The sequence below is a fragment of the Thermobia domestica genome, chromosome 3 (assembly GCF_964235325.1).
Source record: "Thermobia domestica chromosome 3, izTheDome1.hap1.1, whole genome shotgun sequence".
Taxonomy (NCBI): Eukaryota; Metazoa; Arthropoda; class Insecta; order Zygentoma; family Lepismatidae; genus Thermobia; species Thermobia domestica.
Genome location: NC_137456.1, coordinates 134,474,663 through 134,497,727, shown reverse-complemented (window position 1 = coordinate 134,497,727; position 23,065 = coordinate 134,474,663). Strand labels below are relative to the sequence as shown.

Genomic DNA, 23,065 nt, shown 5'->3' with positions numbered 1-23,065 from the left:
CCACGCACACGGTGTTTATCCACCACAAAGTTCACTTGGCGGGGGGCTGGGATCGAACCCGGGACCCCTAGCACCAGAGGTGAACGCTCTACCACTGAGCCACCGCGGCCCCTGTTATGCATCTGTATTTAGTTGAAGAAGCCGTCATCCAATTGGAAGACTGTCAAAAGAGTGTGTTAAGAACGTATACAGACGAATCATATTTAAGAAGGAAAAATTAAACAACTTTCTTAGTTCTTGTGAAACCATATATTTTTAATTACATCATTTAGTCCTGTTAAAAGTTATTTGAGAAAATAAAAACAACAATCACCATCTGGCAAATATGAGATGCATTTGACAAGGTAAAAGAACGTGCCGGTAATTGACCCCTGTGAAGTTAGCGACCAAAAGTTTAATAAATCAATATTTTTAAAGAGTTCTGAGTAGCACTCAAAGTGTTCTAGAGTTCTTGCTAGGTTAGACCAATAGTTCTGGGTAAATAAAGATTTTATAGCGATTTTAAAGTTTCGCTGCTAACTTCACGCAACACCAAAAATCTTAAAATGTCTATATTTTTTTAGAGTTCTGAGTAGCACTCAAAGAGTTCTAGAGTTCTTGCTAGGTTAGACCAATAGTTCTGGGTAAATAAAGATTTTATAGCGATTTTAAATTTTCGGTGCTAACTTCACGGAAAACCAAAAATCTTAAAATGTCTATACTTTTTAGAGTTCTGAGTAGCACTCAAAGAGTTCTAGAGTTCTTGCTAGGTTAGACCAATAGTTCTGGGTAAATAAAGATTGTATAGCGATTTAAATTGTCGCTGATAACTTCATTCGAAACCGAAAATCTTAAAATGTCTTTATGTATTTAGAATTGTCAATAGCACTTGAAGAGTTCTAAAGTTTCTCATGAAAATTTAGAACAATTCTCGCAAAATAAGGGAATAAATGGGAAATAAATGTTTCGTCATAATGTACTGACCACACATGCATTCGGTGCAAATGATTAACAAGTATATAACACGTGCCTAATAAAATTTTAACAATGTTACCCAAAACATAGGAATCGACAAGTGCTACTCAAAACTCTCATCAGAACTCTATTTCATCACGAAATAAAAGAGTTCTAACACCTTGCTCACAGTCGGCTTGCGAGCGTCCCATAAATTGTTAATCTAAATTCTTATAGAATATTTTAATAGAGCTTGAGTAGTGCTAGTGAGAACTCTCATCGGAACTCTATTTCATTGCGAAATAAAAGAGTTCTATCACCTTGTTCAGAGTCTGTTTGCGAGTGGCGCATAAATTGTTAATTTAAATTGTTAGAAATAAATATTTAACCATTCTACCAACAGAACCCTGTAGAACTTTACGAGTGCTACTCGGAACTCTTACCCAGCACCAAAATGTACAGTACCAAAATGTACTACATCCACATATAAAACCAGAGGGTACCATATCCATAATTTCTAAAATTTTAAATATTTTATTAAAAATTACTAATTACATGTATTCACCGAATTATGTATCATAAAAATAAATTGTAAAATATTCTACCTACATGAAACTGAATCACCATTCTACAGCAAAATTTAATGGTCATATTTGTTTTTTCTATTTCCTTTAAAAATTCCTAACTGTGATATAGTACATTTTAGAAACAAGCTCCTCAGTTGTTGATTTAAGTTGCTATAAAATAAAAAGTTAACAATTCCCGGATAGGAAACAGCATAATCTTCGAGTATTGACTAATGGGCATTATCGTATATTTTGTGATCTGTTTATAATTTTAAAAAAGAAATTTTGTCGCCCGACTTTTTTTGTTAACAATGTCAACAATAATCCTTGTGTTTAACAATGTCAACAAGAACTCTGCAGCAAATACCATAAAAAAATACCATATATATTGTTTCCGTTCATTGTTTATTCCTTTTATATATATAAAAAAAATGAAATTTACATTGACAATATAATAAAATAAATTGTTTTCAGCTGAAATTGTATACGTAGCGGAAGTAGTAGCTTAAGGTGACCATCAAGTGGTCCACATAGTTCCGCCATAGAAATTATCTCATTCTAGTAAAAGGTACAATTATTATTTTTATACAAAATTATCGCATATTAAATGCAAGTAGTGTTATCTAAAAATATTTTTACATACTACACTGAAGAATGGTTGAATTAAGCCCAATGAAAATTTAATTATTTTTTATTCTAACAAAATGAAATCAGTCCGTTAACTTTTTATACTCTCTTATATAGACATTTTAAGATTTTCGGTTTTTCGTGAAGTTAGCAGCGAAACTTTAAAATCGCTATAAAATCTTTATTTACCCAGAACTATTGGTCTAACCTAGCAAGAACTCTTTGCTATTCAGAACACTAAAAAATAAATAAATAAATAAATAAATAAATAAAATTATATTTTAAGATTTTTGGTTTTCCGTGAAGTTAGCACCGAAACTTTAAAATCGCTATAAAATCTTTATTTACCCAGAACTATTGGTCTAACCTAGCAAGAACTCTAGAACTCTTTGAGTGCTACTCAGAACTCTAAAAAAAATATAGATATTTTAAGATTTTTGGTTTTCCGTGAAGTTAGCACCGAAACTTTAAAATCGCTATAAAATCTTTATTTACCCAGAACTATTGGTCTGACCTAGCAAGAACTCTTTGAGTGCTACTCAGAACTCTAAAAAAAATATCGATTTATTAAACTTTTGGTCGCTAACTTCACGGGGGTCTGAAGTTGGCCTCCCCACTTCTCTCAAACTACGCCAAATGTCGCACATCGTTAGTGTATCGTTAATGGACGTTAGTGCAAGAACTATCATTAGTGCTATCGCACTTTACGAGTTATTGCAGAGATTTTTTTTATTTAAAATTGAATACTCATCAATATGCAGACAGATCTGCACCAAACCTATCACATCGTTAGTGCATCATTATTATACTAAAACGCACTAAGCACTAACGTTATTGTTACCATATTTTGGGATGTATTTAAGATTTGGAGTGAGGGATACGAAATATCACATTCCATACAAATTAACGTAGAAACATGGAGTTAACGGCAACCGCCAGTGTATCATTTGTGCACTTAAACGCACTAAGCACTAACGTTTTTGTTACCATATTTTGGGATTTATTCAAGATTTGGAGGAGGGATATGAAATATCACATTTCATACAAATATACGTAGGAACTTGGGGTTAACAGCAACCGTTAGTTCATCGTTAGTACACGCACTAAGCACTAACGTTAGTGTTATCACATTTTGGGATTTATTCAAGATTTTTGGTGGGGGTACAACTTCAGAAATATCAAATTTCATACAAACTGTTAGTGTTTTCTACAAGTACTAACGATATATAATAGCACTAATTTTTTATACTAATGAATAGCATTAATTTTTTCGTGAATGCTTGAAGTGGGGATCGGGTTCACGCTGACTACCAAAGATATTTTCCTTGTAGCACCTACACTAATAAAGCACTAACGTTAGGAGTTTGTGCACAAAGAAGTACTAACGATGCACTAACGATTGCACTAGAAGAGGTCATTAGTGCTTTTGAATTTGGCGGAAATTTGACGCAATGAAAAATATCCCATAAATTTATTTTGTGAGTTTCATAATATGTAATTGGCCATAACTGCATTAATAGTGAAGCACTATCAAAACTGCTAGTGATATCTAGGAGCACTAACGATGCATTAACGAATGGCACTAATTTTTTCGTTAGTGCTTTAAGAGGCTGGGCCAGCGTGAACTTGTTCCCACAAAAGATTTTCACTGGTAGCACCTACACTAATGAAGTATTAACGACGTCCACGAACTTGGCCCCCACATGATGCACTAACGATAATTTAATGTCAATCGTTAGTGTATCGTTAGTGCTTCTTAGTGCATCAACGACTAAAGTTAGTTCTTCATTAGTGTACGTGCTACAAATAGAAACCTTTTGGGAGGCCAAGTTTACGCTGCCCCAGCTACTTCAAGCACTAACGAAAAAAATAGTGTCATTCGTTAGTGCATCCTTAGTGCTTCTTACTGCGCCAACGCCTATCGCTAGTACTTGATGGGTATAAGTGCTACAGTTAGAAAACCTTTGGGGGCCAGCGTGAACTTGCTCCAACTTTAAGTACTAAAGGAAATAGTGGTCCTAGAAAACACTAAAGTTCGTTAATGCTTCACTATTAGTGTAGTTATGACGAATTACATGACACGAAACTCACATAAGAAATTTATGGAGAATTTTTCAATGCATCAAATTTTCGCAAAATTCAAGGCAATAACGATCTCTTCTGGTGCAATCGTTAGTGCTTCTTTGTGCACCAACCCCTAACGTTAGTGCTTCATTAGTGTAGGTGCTACAAGTAAAATATTTTTGGTGGCCAGCTTGAACTTGTCCCACTTGAAGATAACGAAAAATTTAGTGCAATTCGTTAGTGCATTCTTACTGTTAGTGCTTCTAGAAAACACTAACAGTTTGTATGGAATTGATAATTCTGAAGGTGTGCCCCACCAAAAATCTTGCGAAAAATCCAAAATGTGGTAACACTAACATTGTTTAGTGCGTTTAAGTGTACTAACGATGGTCTAACAGTTGCCATTAAACCCATGTTTCTACATCAATTTGTATGCAATGTAATATTTCTGAAGTTGACCTCCACCAAAAATCTCAAATAAATCCCAAAATATGGTAACATTAACGTTAGTTCTTAGTGCGTTTTAGTGCACTAATGATGCACTAACGGTGTGATAAGTTTGGAGAAAATCTGTCTTCATAACGATGACGGCGGGAGAATTAATTTAATATGAAGTTAGGCCTCGCACCAAAATCTTCAATGACTCGTAAAATCGACAGCACTAACGTTAGTTCTTAGTGCACTAACGATGCACTAACGATGTGCGACGTTTGGTGTAATTTGGGAGAAGTGAGGGGGCCAACTTCAGGCACGTCTTAAAAGATTATTCTTCCTAGTTAACGTCAATAAATTATTTTAACCATTGTTGATATTATTATTATTATTATTATTATTATTATTATTATTATTATTATTATTATTATTATTATTATTATTATTATTATTATTATAGTACTACTACTAGTAGTTGTTGGTTTTGGCTGTTGAGAGCAATGACAGGATTATTTCAGATTACAGTACAAATTGATAAACTACTGACACAGAAGTAAAAACATTTACGCAACATGCCAAAGTTTCTCCGGAAAGATTACAAGTTTGAAATTGCATGAAAACTGTAGCATTACAGGAAAACGGATTTCAAATTTGAAATCACCGATGACAATACATACAAAAAACAATGTAACACAAAAAGAGAAGGAAAATATTACCCAATGCAGATTCTTACGTTCTTTGTGCAAGAATTCGGTTAGAATTCTAATTGCACTGTAAGATAACTAACTTCTCATTGAATTTCGAAGTGGAAAAGGGAAGTTATATTCAGGGATGTAGGATTTAGATTTCTGGCTTTCGGCTTCATTGGCCATTTAGCTCATTACGTAAGAAGGATGACGTCCCTCAACGAGCACACTATCCGGAGAAAGGGAAGGAAGAAAGGAATCTGTAAGATAGGACTACCCCGGCGTTTGCCTGGTGTGAATGGGAAAACCCAGAAAACCCTCATTGTGGATTGCTGGCCTGGAAAAGCTTTTTCTACCGAGTGCCTCACCAGGAATCGAACCCGGGACCACACGCATCGAAGACGAGAGCATTAGTGGCTAAGCTACGCGGGTCTACTGGAAGTTATATTCGAAATAATAATAGCAATAATGAAAATATATTAGTATCCCCTAAAAATTATTTTAATTTGATTTGAGTTCGACATCCTTTTCAGCAGCGAGGCTACGTGAGATTTGGACCTGTGGCTTTACGTGGGATCCGAACTACATGAGCTACCGCCGGAAATCGAACACGGGTCTCCCATGCAAAAGGCAAGTACGCTTACCGCTTAGCCACGAGGGAGCTCCGCAGTAAAAGAAAGCGAACAAGATTATATTTGAGTATTATTGACAATTCAATACAATACACATTCGCCTTTTTCTGGAGCTCCTCGTGGCTATTCGGTTAGTATATGCGACTTTGGCGTGGGAGACCCGGGTTCGATTGCCGGCGGGAGCTTATGTGGTTGAGACCCCACATTAAGCTGTAGCTCCAAGTCTCATATAGCTTCGATGCTGAAAGGGATGCTGAACTCAAATCAAATTAAAATAATTTTTAGGGGATACTAATATATTTTAGTTTCAGCATCGAAGCTATATGAGACTTCAGTTATGAACATTTTTTGCTGCAATAATTACAAAATGAAGAAAAAACAAAACAGGTTGGTCGCCACTGTGATGGAAGTGTCTCTCGATGCATCGCAAGCATTAATTTCCTCTTCAAGTGTAGAAAGAGTGGTCGCTTAAATTTTAATATTTCCCTCTACTTTTTATTAATGCCTTGTATCTAATTAACTGTGCGAGCACAAATTCAGCTTAGTGCTGCACAAATACAAGCATCGGAAGACACTTCCATCGCAAGCATTAATTTTCTCTTTCAAGTGTAGAAAGGGTCGCCGCTGAAATTTTAATATTTCCCTCTACTTTTTATTAATGCGTTGTATCTAATTAACTGGGCGAGCACAAATTCTGCTTTGTGCTGCACAAATACAAGCATCGGGAGACACTTCCATCGGAAGCATTGATTTCCTCTTTCAAGTGTAGAAAGGGTGGTCGCTGAAATTTTAATATTTCCCTCTACTTTTTATTAATGTCTTGTATCTAATTAACTGTGCGAGCACAAGTTCTGCATTGTGCTCCACAAATACAAGCATCGAGAGACACTTCTATCGCACGCATTAATTTCCTCTTTCAAGTGTAGAATGGGTGGTGCTGAAATTTTAATATTTCCCTTCCTAGCTGGACGTCATCTTGGTGTCCAACCGGTTTCGTTTTTTCTTCATTCTGTAATTATTGCAGCAAAAACTTCTAATAACTGCAGCATAAATTGAGCACAAAATTTTTTGTTAATATCTGTATTGTAGGGGTTGGTTTTCACAATGTGGTCGCTAACTTGACGTCAATTTGGCCACCAATTTTCTTTTCTATTCTATTGTGTAACTATTGCGGAACACATTCTAAAATTTGCAGATATATTAGCACAAATTGAGCACGAAATAAGTTGTTGGTATAGTGAGTTTGGGATTGTTTTTCCGCGATGTGGTAGCTAACTGGTCGTCAGTTTGGCGACCAACCTGTTTTGTTTTTTGTTCCTTTTGTAATTATTGCAGCAAAAAAATGTTAATAATTGCTGGATAAATCAGCACAAATTGAGCACAAAATAATTTGTTAATATCTCTATGGTATGAATTGTTTTTCACAATGTGGTCGCTATCTTGACATCAAATTGGCGACCAACTTTCTTTTTCACTTAGTTCCGTAACTATTGTAGCACAAATTCTGATAACTGCAGCATAAATTAGCACAAATTGAGCACAAAAAGATTTGTTAATATTAGTGTGGTGGCTACAAGTGTGGTCGCCAACTTGACGTAAGTTAAATTTTTTACTGGTCCTTACCGAACATGAACTGAGATATAGCTATTAATAAAATAATTATTGTGATTTTCAGTCATGAAAAATAAATATTTTGGTCAGGAAATCTTAGAGAAATGGAGTAAAATTTCAAAGAAAATTAGCCTTATGTAGATAGGTTCTGTGTACAGTGGGCTACAGAAATTCTTGAGGTACAAAATCAGTTATAGTGTAGGAAAATTAGGGTTGGAGACGGGAAAAAAACATGAGAAATCAAATTTTCATTTCAACACATTCTATGGACTCCCCTGATACTCCACACAAAAGTCCTAAAAAGTCCCACGTGGGCAACCGCCTGAAATTACGGCATCAATATGGCGGCCACGCAACTACGACTACTTATGCTTATGCGGTAATATCTCATCACGGAACTGAGATACAAACTTCGTTCTGGTGCCAAATTAAATATAAGGCATTGTATAAGTGATTTAAGCTAATATCATACTTACGTGTTGCCGCCAAAGTTTAGGTCTGGGCCAGGCTCCTCCTAGCCCTCCGTCTAGTTCCGGGCCTGCTTCGAGGACAAACAACTATGCTTATACCCCGTACGTAAAGTTTGCTGAGTGAATTTCACTCATAGAAAATTTCTCTACAAACAAAAGAACTTTAAGTTAACAATCGTGAACAAACGATAAACAAGCGATCTACATGGTTTAATTTCGATTTCCAATAATTTTCAGGTACGTGAAGTTGGCATTGCCCATTTTGATTTTCGTATAAATTGTTTATAAATCGTGAACAAACGAAAGATTTTGGTGAACAATCGTGAACAAACGATGAACAAACGATCTGCATGGTTAATTTTCGATTTCCAATAATTTTCAGGTACGTGAAGTTGGCACCGCCCATTTTGTTTTTCGTATAAATTGTTTATAAATCGTGAACAAACGAAAATTTTATGTGAACAATCGTGAACAAACGATGAACAAACGATCTGCATGGTTCATTTTCGATTTCTGAAAATGGGTTCTGCTGCGTGAAGTTGGCACCGCCCATTTTGTTTTTCGTATAAATTGTTTATAAATCGTGAACAAACGAAAATTTTGTGTGATCAATCGTGAACAAACGATGAACAAACGATCTGCTTGGTTAATTTTCGATTTCCAATAATTTTCAGGTACGTGAAGTTGGCACCGCCCATTTTGTTTTTCGTATAAATTGTTTATAAATCGTGAACAAACGAAAATTTTGTGTGAACAATCGTGAACAAACGATGAACAAACGATCTGCTTGGTTAATTTTCGATTTTCAATAATTTTCACGTACGTAAAGTTGGCACCGCCCATTTTGTTTTTCGTATAAATTGTTTATAAATCGTGAACAAATGAAAATTTTATGTGAACAATTGTGAACAAACGATGAACAAACGATCTGCATGGTTATTTTTCGATTTCCAGTAATTTTCAGGTACGTGAAGTTGGCACCGCTTATTTTGTTTTTCGTATAAATTGTTTATAAATCGTGAACAAACGAAAATATTATGTGAACAATCGTGAACAAACGATCTGCATGGTTTATTTTTGATTTCTGAAAATGGGTTCTGCTGCGTGAAGTTGGCACCGCCCATTTTGTTTTTCGTATAAATTGTTTATAAATCGTGAACAAACGAAAATTTTATGAGAACAATCGTGAACAAACGATGAACAAACGATCTGCATGGTTTATTTTCGATTTTTGAAAATGGGTTCTGCTGCGTGAAGTTGGCACCGCCCATTTTGTTTTTCGTATAAATTGTTTATAAATCGTGAACAAACGAAAATTTTTTGTGAACAATCGTGAACAAACGATGAACAAACCATCTGCTTGGTTAATTTTCGATTTCCAATAATTTTCAGGTACGTGAAGTTGGCACCGCCCATTTTGTTTTTCGTATAAATTGTTTATAAATCGTGAACAAACGAAAATTTTATGTGAATAATCGTGAACAAACGATGAACAAACGATCTTCATGGTTTATTTTCGATTTTTGAAATTGGGTTCTGCTGCGTGAAGTTGGCACCGCCCATTTTGTTTTTCGTGTAAATTGTTTATAAATCGTGAACAAACGAAAATTTTATGTGAACAATCGTGAACAAACGATGAACAAACGATCTGCATGGTTTATTTTTGATTTCTGAAAATGGGTTCTGCTGCGTGAAGTTGGCACCGCCCATTTTGTTTTTCGTATAAATTGTTTATAAATCGTGAACAAACGAAAATTTTATGTGAACAATCGTGAACAAACGATGAACAAACGATCTGCATGGTTTATTTTCAATTTCCGAAAATGGGTTCTGCCAGGTTCACACACATTTCGAGTGGTACGCCAAAAGTAAAATTGCACTCTCTCTATAATATATTACATTATGTTTTGGTATACAAATTGCACAATATACTTCAATCATCTATTTTTATTCTTCTAAAAGATGTAATTACATTTGTTCACACCTGTAGTGTTCATATTTCACGGCATACCTTTAATCTTGCATTTTTTTAAATAATATAAATCGTGCTCACGTTGTATTAAAAAAAAATCACATTTTCCGCATGACTCTATTAATACCATTGTTTCTCTTGTTCAGGCAGCATTGTTTTGAAATGACAGCTAGAAATAAAGTTGAATGTCGTCAGGCGCTACTCTTTTCTGATTGGTAGCTGTATGCAAGTCCAGGAGAAAATAGAAACTGCTTCTATTTCTTCCAAGTCAGGATCCAAATAAGGACAGCAGAAAATTTCAACCTGGACTAAGGGCAAGTTACTTCTCACACGATCGTTAAGTAAGGTCCTGAGTTTTACGTCGTGAATCACAGCCTTACTTCAGTCCCGTCTGTGACAGGCATACATTTGTTAATCAGTCAGCGCGAGATTTTCCCTGGATTTTCACGTTTTTATCGAAAAATTCCCTCTTTTCTTTTTAGCTAAGTTTACCTATAAGATTTCCCAAGATTACTGATATTTCCCTCAAACTACGAACACTGCTGTCAGGGTGAGGACTTTCCTGAGGGGTTTCCTTTTTTCTACACCAACCAGACTCTCCCGTACCGGTACCTTCTGTTTATACCGGTTTGCGTTAGCAGAACGCAAAATTTGTGTTTTAGTTTACTATATTGTTGGCAGAGCAGTTATAATTAATAGTTTTGGCTCTGTGTGCTTTGTGATCCTCAAACTTTGAGAAGGCCGACACAGAATGAGCGCCATGTTGAAGAATTGTGTTCAAAAGCGGAGTCTTCAAAAACGGGGACACTAACGCAACGCAAATTTTAAAAAAAAAAAAAATGTGAAGGGAAGTCTGTAAAGAATGTTGCGGAGGTGTTCTAACACGTGCTAGCAAAACTTAAAATCACAATTTCATAAATCATTATATTATATTGAATATCACAATTTGAAACACAAAGTTCGCGTTCCATTGATGCAAACCGATATGGAGTGAAACCCCAGATAACTTTTAACATTATTTGGTACAGGTCGTGATCAGCGCCGTACTTTAGATTTTTTCTGGGGAATAAGCATTAATATTTGGGCCCCCTAAAAAAGTTATTTTGGGTCCTCCGCAAAATTCGAAAATAAGCCCCTTCTTTCTATTTTTCTCTTACTTTTTATAGACCTATGAGCCTATGGGCCCTCCCGCACGCTCCTGGACCCGTTCCATACACGACGAATTAATTAAGGGAACAAAATTGACAAATCTCAAAGCTATACAAATAAATAGGCTATTATTTCTAGGGCCTTTAATAGTAGACTTTTTTTTTTTACAGAAATGGGCCCACGATTCATTTTTGTTTTATTTATTTTTGTGAGCTGTTTTGTTTATGTAATATAGTGAGCCTGTTTGATGCTTCACTTATAATTTCATGTTCATACCGTACATGGAGTAAGAAAATTTCGTCTGAAAGTGGGCCCCTTTTAAACGGCGGGAAGCTTCCTTGGTGAGTCAGTTGCTCCTCCTGATCCCCACAAGTTACGGCTGGTCGTTGTCATAATCATTGAGTAGAGGCCCAGTATAATACCTGGATAAGGTAAAGAAATTGAAGAAAGAATGGAGAAGGACGAACGACATCAATAGCAGCGCCGTAACTTAATTTTTTCTGGGGGGGAAGCGAATAATTACGCGTATTTGGACATCCTAGAAAAAATGTTTTTCTAATTCCTGGGTCTCCTCTTTCCATCTTTCTTTTACTCTTTGTGGGCCCCCGGACCTTGTGGGCCCTTTCGCACGGCAAGATCTGCGGGGTCATTAGTTACGCCCCTGAGCCCGTTCCATACACAACAAATTAATTAAGGTTACACTATTGACAAATCTCAAAGCCATACGAATAAATATTATTTCTAGGGCCAATAAAAGTAGACATTTTTTACTAAAATGGCCCCACGACTAATTTTTGTTTTATTTACATTTTGTGTGTTGTTTTGTTTATGTAATGTAGTGAACCTGTTTGATGGTTCATTTATAATTTCATGTTCGTATCGTATATGGAGTAAGAAAATTTTCTCTTAAAATGGGCTCTCCTCGAACGTCGGGAGCTTCCGTGAGGGCAGTTGCCTCTCCTGCCACCCCACAAGTTACGGCCCTGCTCAATAGGATATCCGAAAACAATAAACATTCCTTCAAATTTTATATAGAGATGGATTGCATTTTGGACAACTTTTCTCCTCCAGATTGGCTCTTTATTCAAGCTGAAAAGCCAGTATGAGAGTCTTTTTTTTTTTTTTTTTTTTTTCATCCATGCTGAGTCACATTGCGATCTGGACCTTCTGTCTTGCAGGAATTCACACTTTACTTGAGGGTGTTGAATTTAATCTCTCGAATACGGAGGAATAAATTGTATCCCTAGAGTAGTCGAGATACTCACAATGATCTAGCAAAAATACAACTGTGTCCTACTCACTATTTAATATCTATTTATTTCAGAGTAACAATCCAATTTGAAGAAACTAGTCCTATGGGTATTAAATATCACTCTAGTATCGTAATACAAAACCTGAGAGTATATTTGATTAGGATTATTGTTTTGTACTCTATTTTCCTTATTTTCTCTTCCCTCGGTATTTCTTTTATCTCCTTTAACTCCTTTCCATTTTTCTCCTTGATAAAAATCTTGGGGCTTCCGGAACATGTTCCACTATTGGGCACGTCTCTGCATAGCACCCTTCATCCTTACTTCTAGGGTTAACATTCTGTATCAGTTTGTATGAACACAACCGCAAAATTTGCGTTTGAGTTTTCGATCCGCTGTTAGTAAAGCAAATTTTGCATTTTGCAATCATCTATCCGCATATTTTTATCTGACTCAACCTCAAAAGTTCTTAGCGCATATTTTATGAAGGCTGATACAGAAGAGGCCCTAGATCAATGGGTTTCGGTATCATCAGAACATCCGGCATCATTGATTTCTGCTGGATTCTAAAATAATGTATCTCAACCAGTGATGATTTTTTTTTTTTTTTTTTTTTAAGCGAAGACTTTTAATACATAGAGCTGAAAGTGATTTTGCGAAAATACTTGTAACCTACATTGAGCACGATAGTATACTCCGGGAAACTTCTTTCCTGGACCGCCCCCTGAAATTATCACTGGTTTTAATTTTACAAAAGTTATGCTTTAAAAAAATGTTATAGGGAAAGAAAGAATTTTATAATTTCCATTTAAATTTCAGAAAGAATAAATAGATGAGAGACAAGAAATGTACTTTTGTAAAAAAAATAAATAAATAAATAAATAAATAAAATAAAATAAATAAATGTGAAACTTATGTTTGCCTACATTCTTTACCAAGCATTCATATGCACATAGCTCCAGTTTTCATAAATTAAATAAACGCCATTATTAGCCCAGCTTCGGCGAGTCCAATTTGTCCTCTACCTTAGTAACGTCTTTGTTGAGCTGTTGCTAGAAAGTTCTTTTGTACGCTAGCGACATCAAACGGTGGTAGTTGAGAACTTTTATCAATTTGATGCTCACCTGTTTGCTTTACATTGATGGTGGGAAGAGGTGCATCGTATTTCTGATAATACAAATTAAATTGATTATGGTCTAGGTGATTATTCAAGTATTGTCATCCTGTGAAATAAAACAATAATATTCTTCATTCCTTTTAGTGCTGGGTTTTTAATATACTAACAAGTTTATTACGTGCCGTGATTAGACGAAACCAAACGCTGTGATTACGTTTTTATCGGGTTCACTGTGCCTCATAAAATTGCTCCAAAAATGTTAAGGGAGGAAGGAAAATTAAACATAAACGAAATCTTAATGCTGGGTGATATAAAGAAGCAACTTACAGCTGAGATTTAGAAAAAATAAGAAGAAAGAAAAAAAGTCGAGTATTAGATCTGATGATTTCGGGAATGGTTCGGAGAAAATTTTTCCGGGACCCGATTTTGTTCAACGTGGTAACTAGTATATCTCCCGGTACTAATTCCACCCCTCATGAACATTACGCAGAAGTGATTAAAAATACTGAAAGCTTTCAACATGAAGGGTGGCTGAGTGGTAGAGCGTTCACCTCCGGTGCTTGGGGTCATGGGCGGCGATTAGGGGAAAAAAGGGGGCAGTTGCCCCCCCACTTTTCTGAAATGGTCTATTAATGTATATAGTTTCAACCAGGGAAATTTGTATATTAACATTGATATACAAATATTCATATCATGTCTTGCCCCCCACTTTTAACGTCCAATCGCCGCCACTGCTTGGGGTCCCTGGTTCGATCCCAGCTCGTGTCGTGTGGACCTTGTGGTGGACAAACACCGTGCTCGTGGGTTTTCTCTGGGTTCTTCCGTTTCCTCCTACTTTCTTCATTCCACCAATTCACTCATCTTTCATCACCGCCTCCTTTAGCCTAACCGGCATAACGTGGGACGTAAAACTTTAAAGATTTCATTTCATTTTTATCTTTGTCGAACCGAATATGAAAGAGTGTTGAAATTATTGGGACATTGGCTGAGAAGCAGGTTCTGGCTAGAGGCAGTAGCGGTCTCAGGAATTTATTTCGGGAGGGGTCCAAACTCAGTATGAGGGTACTTTATATTAACTTTCCTAAAATTAGGCTAAATTTTAATTTACACAAAAGTCAGGGAGGGTCAAAACCAGGGGCTGATAGACATCATTAGAGGGGCGAGGGCGCTTTTTCCACACAAGTGCCACTAGCATCTTAATGTCGCAAATCAAGTTGGACAGTTTTCCTTCTACAGTAAATCAAAAATATTAACAATTAACAAAACCGTATATTCTTTCATCAGTATATTATTCTGAATTGTTCAAAGTACTACATGAAGTTCAAGGAGTACGTATACTATATTACAAAATTAGCAGTTGTTTCAGTATACTATTTTTGATGCTACTGTGTCTATTGCCTTTTCATTTGAAACATTCTTTAACAAATCTTTTTCAGTAGACACCAACATAAATGTTTCCAACTGTTCTTGAGACATGGCACTGCTTACCTATTTTTAATGTATTTCAGTTTTGAGAAACTTCTTTCACATGTTACCTGAGTTACGGGCAAAATCAGTAGACATTTGTATGCTAGTAGCAAACCTGGATAAGCATTACTGTACAAATTACACCTCTGCAAAATTAAAAATGCACACTGGACAATTTTTGCAACACGCTTTGCACTCGCCTTTATTCTGAAGATATCTATTTTCTTCTAATTCTGAATCAATTGTGCCATCAGCACAATAAGTCGTTTCTGCTCGGTTGTACTTGTCATGAAAGCTGACTTTCAAGAGTTCCTACAGCCTTAAAAATCCAACAGAAGACTTTTATAGAATCCTTGGAAACTTATTTACTGAACTTTTTCAGAAGGCAAGTAAGTTTATCAGAAGCCGTTTCTGGAAGTTCTCTTACTTGGTTGAAGTTTTTTTAGGATCCAAAAAAATTCATAAAATATCTTGCTTCGTGAATCTTGAAGAAATACTCGAAATTACCGTATCCATTTGTTGAATGTTTCGATGCAGTACCTGGTCACTGGATCAGAAGTAGCTTCATTTTCACATTCATAAGGAAACATTCTTTTACACCTCTGAAGCCGAGTTGTCGATGAATCAGTAGAAACAAAGAAGTCACGTTCTAATTCTTCAAATTTATTATTGGCTCATTTTGCAAATCTTGACGCTGCATTCTTAGCATATGCAAAATCAGCTCTCTGGTCTTTCAGTTGGGACAGAGTAGTCTGACCATTCGATATTACCACAACCTGCACTCTGTGTTTGGAGATAATTTGGCAGAGGACTGAAATATTCTCAGAATTGTTTTGAGAATATTTGCGCTCAGAATGTTCGTGCTGTCTGAATTGTTTTGAACTTAAGAAGAACTTGTATATATCCTTTCGCTTTACATCTAGCTTCTGGTTTGATATTTTCTGTAGAAGTAATTTTCTTCACTGTTATGGTCAACTCTATGTACAAAGCATTTTCTGTGTTGGAAAAATGACCCAACTTTTTCTGCAAAGCAGTGTTTCGCACCGTCTTGTTTCCGCAATAGCTATGGTATCCTTATAGTTATTCGCACCATCTTATTTTCGCCTTTGTTGATATTTGATCTTCCAAATGACTATTCGCACATAATACTCACGCATAAATATCCTACAGTCATTCAGCAAAACAAACAATGATACAGAAACAATGCAACTTTTTGTCAAATCACATAGGCTATGACAAGATTGAGTATATGAGCATGACACGACACGTGTAACTGATAAAAAATGTTTTGAAAAATCCAAATATTGTCCTTGCATGTTACTTGCACCATCGGTTGAATTTCCAATACACTTCTTAATATCAGGGTTCAACTTCTGCAGAATTTCCAGCAGTAAACCGCAAAGATGCTGGACAGTGGAAGATATGCATTTTACAATGGTAACAATTCTTTCTTTAACAACAGTTTTAACAATGCACCCTAAAACAACCGAACACTGGCCTGTTGAGTAATATCTAATAGAACAGAAAAAATAGCCTATTCCAGCTTGAGAGACACCTTTCGAAATATCTTCTTTGATAGGGGTGTTGATAGCATCCGAAACATTGTTCACCGTGTTATTTGAAAGTTATGTGACTACCATCCTGCTTACTTCTTCGTACATGATGATTTAGTTTCTTCTCGATGACTTTCTCTTAATTACTTTTAAGCGGAAGGTCAATTTGTTTAACAAAGAATAATATCCAAAAAAAAATTCATGATATGTAGCTGTATCTTCCAGTCTATAGGCTGCTTCATTTTGTTTCCTTGTGTAAGTGAGCCCTTTTTTACCAATGAGTTTCAGCACTTCGGATCAGGTGATTCTGCCGTTATTTCATCTGTTCATGAGGAATCAGTCTCTTAACACTGCGTTCTCCTTTGCTAGATACGTAAAACGGTGATTTGATGTATTTTGAGAAGACTCGTGTTCTCTTACTCGATGATAAGCATGTTTAGTGTTACGTTCGTCACGTACAGAATCTTTAAGAAACGTGTTTGTTCAATCTGCAAAATAAGTTGTGCACACGCTGCGAAAAGCGCATTTTGAGCAGGACAATATGACAGGCAAGTGATGTTGGTGCCATTTGCTTGTTTACAAGCAAACTCAAGATTAAGGGTATGCTTTATCTTGGTTGATAGGAATGGAATTCAAAAACTTGTCGTTTCTCTGTTCCTTGTTGCATCACGCTTTTCAATGTTTTCACTGACTTCGGAATCGACATCACGAGAACTGGAGCTTTTCCGTTGATTTTCTTCTTTGACAGAAACAATCGTAGCTGACGTTGAAAGCGCACTCATTTCAAGACTCATGGAAGTGTAACCTTCTTGTTCATTTTCTATTTTGACAGTGACATGCGTAGCTGATGTGGTGGGAGCACTAATTTCAGCATTCATGAAACTAGAGTTTTCCTGTTCATTTTCCACTCTCTCAGCAGCATTCGTAGCAGATGAGATAGGATCGCTAACTTCAATACTGTATTCAGTTTATTGGCAGTCAGTAGTTGATAGTCTTGTAAGTTTGGAGGCACTAAATAAGTATGTAATCTTTTTTTCAGGCATCAGTATCTGCTTCTAATAACTTTACCTTCTTTCCAGACGCAGTGGCGGCTTTAGCAGGTAGGCCGGGTAGGCACGGGCCTACCCAAAACTTTTGAAAAATATCTACAAGCTAAAAGATACAATAAAGAGTAAATATATTTTCCACTATTTATATTAATGAATGGTAGATAATTATTTAACAAATAGCATCAAACAATACTGTAAAAATAATTTCCTATTGTCATTAAACAATCAAATGTGCATAAGTATCCATAAGCGAGGGAGCGGGCCTACCCAAAATTAAAATCTTGAAGACGCCCCTGTCCATCAATTTTCACGATTTAAAGATTGGTCCATTCAGTCCGAAAATTTCTTTTGTATGTTGCATCTTGGGGGCGATTCGTTGGGAGGCACACCAGGCACTGCCCAGTAGCTCGGTGGCCCTATCCGCAACTGGTCAGAACCCACCCCCTGCGTACGTTCCTGGCTAGAGGGTATGGTGGCAGGAAAGATAGGAAGGGGACGATGGAGGATACGGTTGATAGATGGTATCGAAACAGAAAAACGAAAACGTACGTGGAAGCGAAAAGATTAGCTGAAGACCGTGGAGCATGGAAGCTTCTCAGTTGTAGCAAGAGATCTGTCAATAATGGCAGAATACTGATGATGATTATGATTTTCATCCTCCGTGATATGTAATGCCTCCAGACATAAATATTCTGAACTGATTTCCCTTTGCTACATTGCTAAAACATGTTTATGCCAATGTTGCTTCTTGTTTGACATATAATGTACACTCATGTCCAAAATTATTGTCGCATGTCTATAAGTATGTTGTTCTAGGAATATAATTTGATAACAAATTTGCTCGTTATTTCTTATAATAGTATTAAATATATGTATAATCGTCAAAGATATGTATGTGGAAAATTTCATGTCAAAAGAGCAGTAAATAAGAACAATAAAACGAAAATAAAATTTTCTTGTCCATTTAGCAACATTTTATTTTACTCATTATAATTTTCGTGTTTATATTTCTTTTCCTATGAAATTTACCACAAATATACATTACCCGTTTATACATATAGTATCAGTATTAAAAGTACCCTGAAAAATCATTATCAAATTATATTCTTACAAGAAGACAGTTATAGATATGCGACAATAATTTTGAACATGAGTGTACGTACGGTATATAAAGTAGTTTTCATTCTGACCCAAGATCTCTGTCTTGTTACGAGGGATGGCTCTTTTATGTAGTCACAAAGACACGTGTCTTCCCAATTAATACGAAAAATGATAATAAAAGATAATTATGAACACTTGTATAGAAATGAAAAGCGATCGAACCAAATATATATATATATATATATATATATATATATATATATATATATATATATATATATATATATATATATATATATATATATATATATATATATATATATATATATATATATATATATATATATATATATATATATTAACAGGAGTCTACAACCTTGATTGATGTTCAAGAGAACTTTGGCAACATAGCGTAATTCAAGATGACTGATGTGGTTTGCTCTTTCTTCCGTTAACTTTCCCCAGAAACCAGGCCTTTAAACGCTGCCCTTACGTATAACGTGATCACACTTTGAACATGACTGAAAAAGTGCTGTCTTCCCAGGCCCGTATCCAGGGGTGTCTAAGGGGACCTGATCTCTCTAAATTTTTACTGCCTCCTAAAATTTTCACGATATGCTTGCAAATGATCTATAATAAAGTGATGAACTATAATATGGTTGGATCGGCCCCCCCCCTAACTTCTACCGCCCTCCCCCCTACATTTTTGGGCTGGCTACCGGACTGTTTCTACCTATCTCTTTGCGGCCGGCGGCAGGGGAGTCTCTCAGCTCTGTCGGTTCTAAATAAACAAAAGTTACTTCAACTTTTGAATGTGTGACACTGCTCTGAGATTTTCTAAGCATCTTTTGAGCTTATATATTCAATTAATGTATTCTCTATTTTTTTCTTCAACCTAATGTACTGACGTAGCTTACATTCTCCTTCAAGGTTTAAAATTCTTCTTTCATATTGATGGTCATTGTCATTGTACACAGACTCGCTTTTTGAAACCCCACCAAACCAGTATACATTAGGATTTGACTAACTCATAAATGAATAGCTTGTGGTTCCACTTTTGAACAGCATTATTTGTTCTGTGTTGTTGATGTAAGCAATTTCACATTGAAATAGCAAGAACTATGTTGTTCAACCACTGTTCTACAAAACAATCTAAAAATCTTTGAAGTTTTTCGTGGTGTAGTGCATATTCCATAATGCACAGCCACTCAGCAGCTCCCATACAGGAAGGAATGCAGTAGTGACATTTCAAATTTTGCTTGGAGAAGGGCAGGAGGGAGACTCCCTGACATAAGTAGATTTGCATGTTTTTATTAACATTATTGGTTAAAATTAGGGATGGCCAAAATATTGCTGCTTCCCGGAAAATTTATTTTTCGGAATCGGAAATTTTGCTTTCTGGATTTAAGAAAAATTCCGGATTTTTTCCAAATTTCGGACTTTTTCCGAAACCTGAATTTTTTTCCGATTTTACTTTGCGGATTCTGGAAAGTAAAAATTCCGGAATTGGCCATCCCTAGTTAAAATGTACACATATATCAAACCCAGAGGCCAATTGGCCCTTCCCTGAAGGCCCAGATGACACCACTGGAGGAATGTCAAACCAGAGTACATTATTACGCAGAATCTCAACTCTGGAACTCATTTGAGCTATAATTCTTGAACCTTCCTCCAGAGGCACTGACTAAAATCGAAATTACGCTCACTACTATGCGTTTCCAGGAATAGCGTTCGTAGCAGAGATGTTTCGGCCTCTCGAACTCAATCCACGAGCGCGAATCTGAGTGAGCGTGAGCGTGATTGAGATTTATGAACGCGAGCCCCTTTAAGAATGGTGAACGTGAGCCCTGATTGAAAATTGACATATCTGATTCTTAGAGGCGTGACTGTAACTTGCTTAAATTACCAATTTGATTATTTTCGGGTTCCAGTCATTAATTAATATTCGCCTTCACCAAACTGAAAAATCTTTGATACGTCTTACTATCCCTTACTGTGTATTGCAAATGTTTACTCTACTATGTCTTACTGCAATGACCCAGAAAACTGGTTTTGTTGTTGTATACGAATGTCCGCGAATGCCCTGATACATTTGAGATATAGCTACGCACTGAACGTACTAAATGCTCAGATGATTATACACCTTCCTTATCATCCAGGATTTTAATGACCTGAAAACAGACAAGTGAAATATTTTTAAAATAATTTATAATGTTTTCTTATATGCCACCATACAATAATTTGCATTCGTCCTTCTGCATCTTTCATATAGAATTCGTCTAAGCTAGTAGGAAGTCTCGCAGGAGATTCGAACGCCTCATATTGGCATCTTAGTATTACACTAGTTAACAAATTTAAACTTTTTGTTTGTTACATGAGAAAAATCGCCTGATCTTAAAGGAACTTTTTGCGCTGAATTCGAATATGCACTCGGTTTCTCTCCATCACGTACAGTTTTCCCGTAACAGAGGGATTTTCGGGAAATTCCCTAAAAAATGTCCCTTTTTCAGATATTTTATTCCCCTAGCTCCTGTCCCCTTACATATAGTAACATAGAAATTATACCTAAGTATACCTTGATTTATATTTAATAAACCCTAAAAGTTTCGTAAAAATCGCTTTGTTCTTTATAGAGAAATAAATATATTTGTATGTATACTGTGTGCACTGTTTATTGCACCTGATAGTAATGCTTTCAGATCTCCTGAGTTGGGGTAAAAACGATTTGCTTTATTACTACAAACACAGACATAAAAATGAATATTTACAATAGTCAACAACACACTTGTATTGCTCTCTGTAAATTAGAAACGTGTATAAAAATGGAATGTACTTCCAACGTATATTTTTTTAAACGTACAGTATATGTATATCTTAATACATATATATACAATTCTCCAAGTTTTTTCGTTTTGTTCATGAAATGGTTATCAATATTTGTTATCAAATGTAACAGAATGCAAAAGAAAGAAAGAATGGAATACAGACTCATTGTTGACAACAATGAACTAATGCAGTCTGAATTTTCCACTACGGTATCGTTTCCCCCCTCCCCCCGCGCATTTCTTTCTTTCTTGTGTTCTTGACACCTGGTGAGGGAGTTTTGTACATTTTTATATTGACGTGAGGTTTAACACTACTTCACTTTCAAAGTTGTCTTTGCTGCTAAGAGTGCTTTCATGTTTGATCTTAACGGCATTATACCCAACTAAGACCAGAAGTTTAGTTTGTGATCAGTACAATGGCGTCAAGAGGACGGCGTTCGTGTGTTAACTCACCAAATAGTTTTTGTTATGTGTGTGGCCAGTTTGTAGTTAAAGGACAGTGTAGATCCATTACGCCATCGGTGAAACTAGCATATTATATATATTTCGGATGTCGTGTGGGAGATCAGGACAAAACTTGGGTACCCAACATAATTTGTGCGTCGTGCTACGTCACTTTACTTGCATGGGCCAAAGGGAAACGGAGGTTCATGAAATTTGCTGTACCAATGGTGTGGAGAGAACCCACCAACCATCTGGATGATTGTTATTTTTGTCTCACAGTAGTTAAGGGACATTCTAAAAAAAGCAAATACACCATAAGTTATCCCAACGTTAAATCCGCAATTAGACCTATTCCGCACGGGGATGAACTTCCACTTCCCGAGCCCCCTACCAACTGGGAAGAGATATGGCCAAAAGACTCTGATGATGATCATGACCTTGATGAACCATCGACATCAACATGTACATCCAAGGATCCAACGTTCATCCCTGACTGTGTTCGCGAGCCACATTTCATCCGGCAATGTGAACTTAATAACCTAGTCCGTGACTTGCACCTGACAAAACAAGAGGCGGAACTTCTGGGATCAAGGCTCCAGCAGTGGAACTTATTGGATGCAGAAACGAACATATCAGTGTACAGGAAAAGGCATGTTCAATTTTCAAGCTATTTCTCAATGCAAGATAATGTGTGCGTATGTACGGATATAAATGGGTTGATGGTGGAGCTAGGAATTCCTTACGTTCCAGAAGAATGGAGGTTATTTATCGACGCGTCAAAGGTCAGCCTTAAAGCTGTCCTTTTACATAATGGAAATAAAAAACCTTCTATACCACTTGCGCACTCAGTGAAGATTAAGGAATCCTATGACACCATGTCAACTTTGCTAAATCTTATAAATTACAAGGACCATTGTTGGCAAATATGTTGTGATCTCAAGGTAGTTGGTATTTTATTAGGACTGCAGTGCGGTTACACGAAGTACCAATGTTTTTTATGTTTATGGGATAGCCGAGCTGATGACAAACATTATGAAGTGAAGGAATGGGAACCTAGAGTGAATTACGTACCTGGAGAATGCAACGTCAAATACGCTCCTTTGGTAGATCCTAATAA

The 23,065-nt window shown here is 36.2% G+C and overlaps 1 protein-coding gene across 1 annotated transcript in view; it reads left to right on the top strand.

Moving 5' to 3' along the window:
- The window catches only part of Ac13E (Adenylyl cyclase 13E), a 99,152-nt gene extending 81,463 nt beyond the window's left edge, over positions 1 to 17,689 (top strand). Inside the window, exon 9 of the mRNA XM_081751736.1 lies at positions 17,609 to 17,689. The gene's annotated coding sequence lies outside the window, so the exon portion shown is untranslated. The remainder of the gene's footprint in view (positions 1 to 17,608) is intronic.
- The last annotated feature ends 5,376 nt before the right edge of the window (positions 17,690 to 23,065 follow it).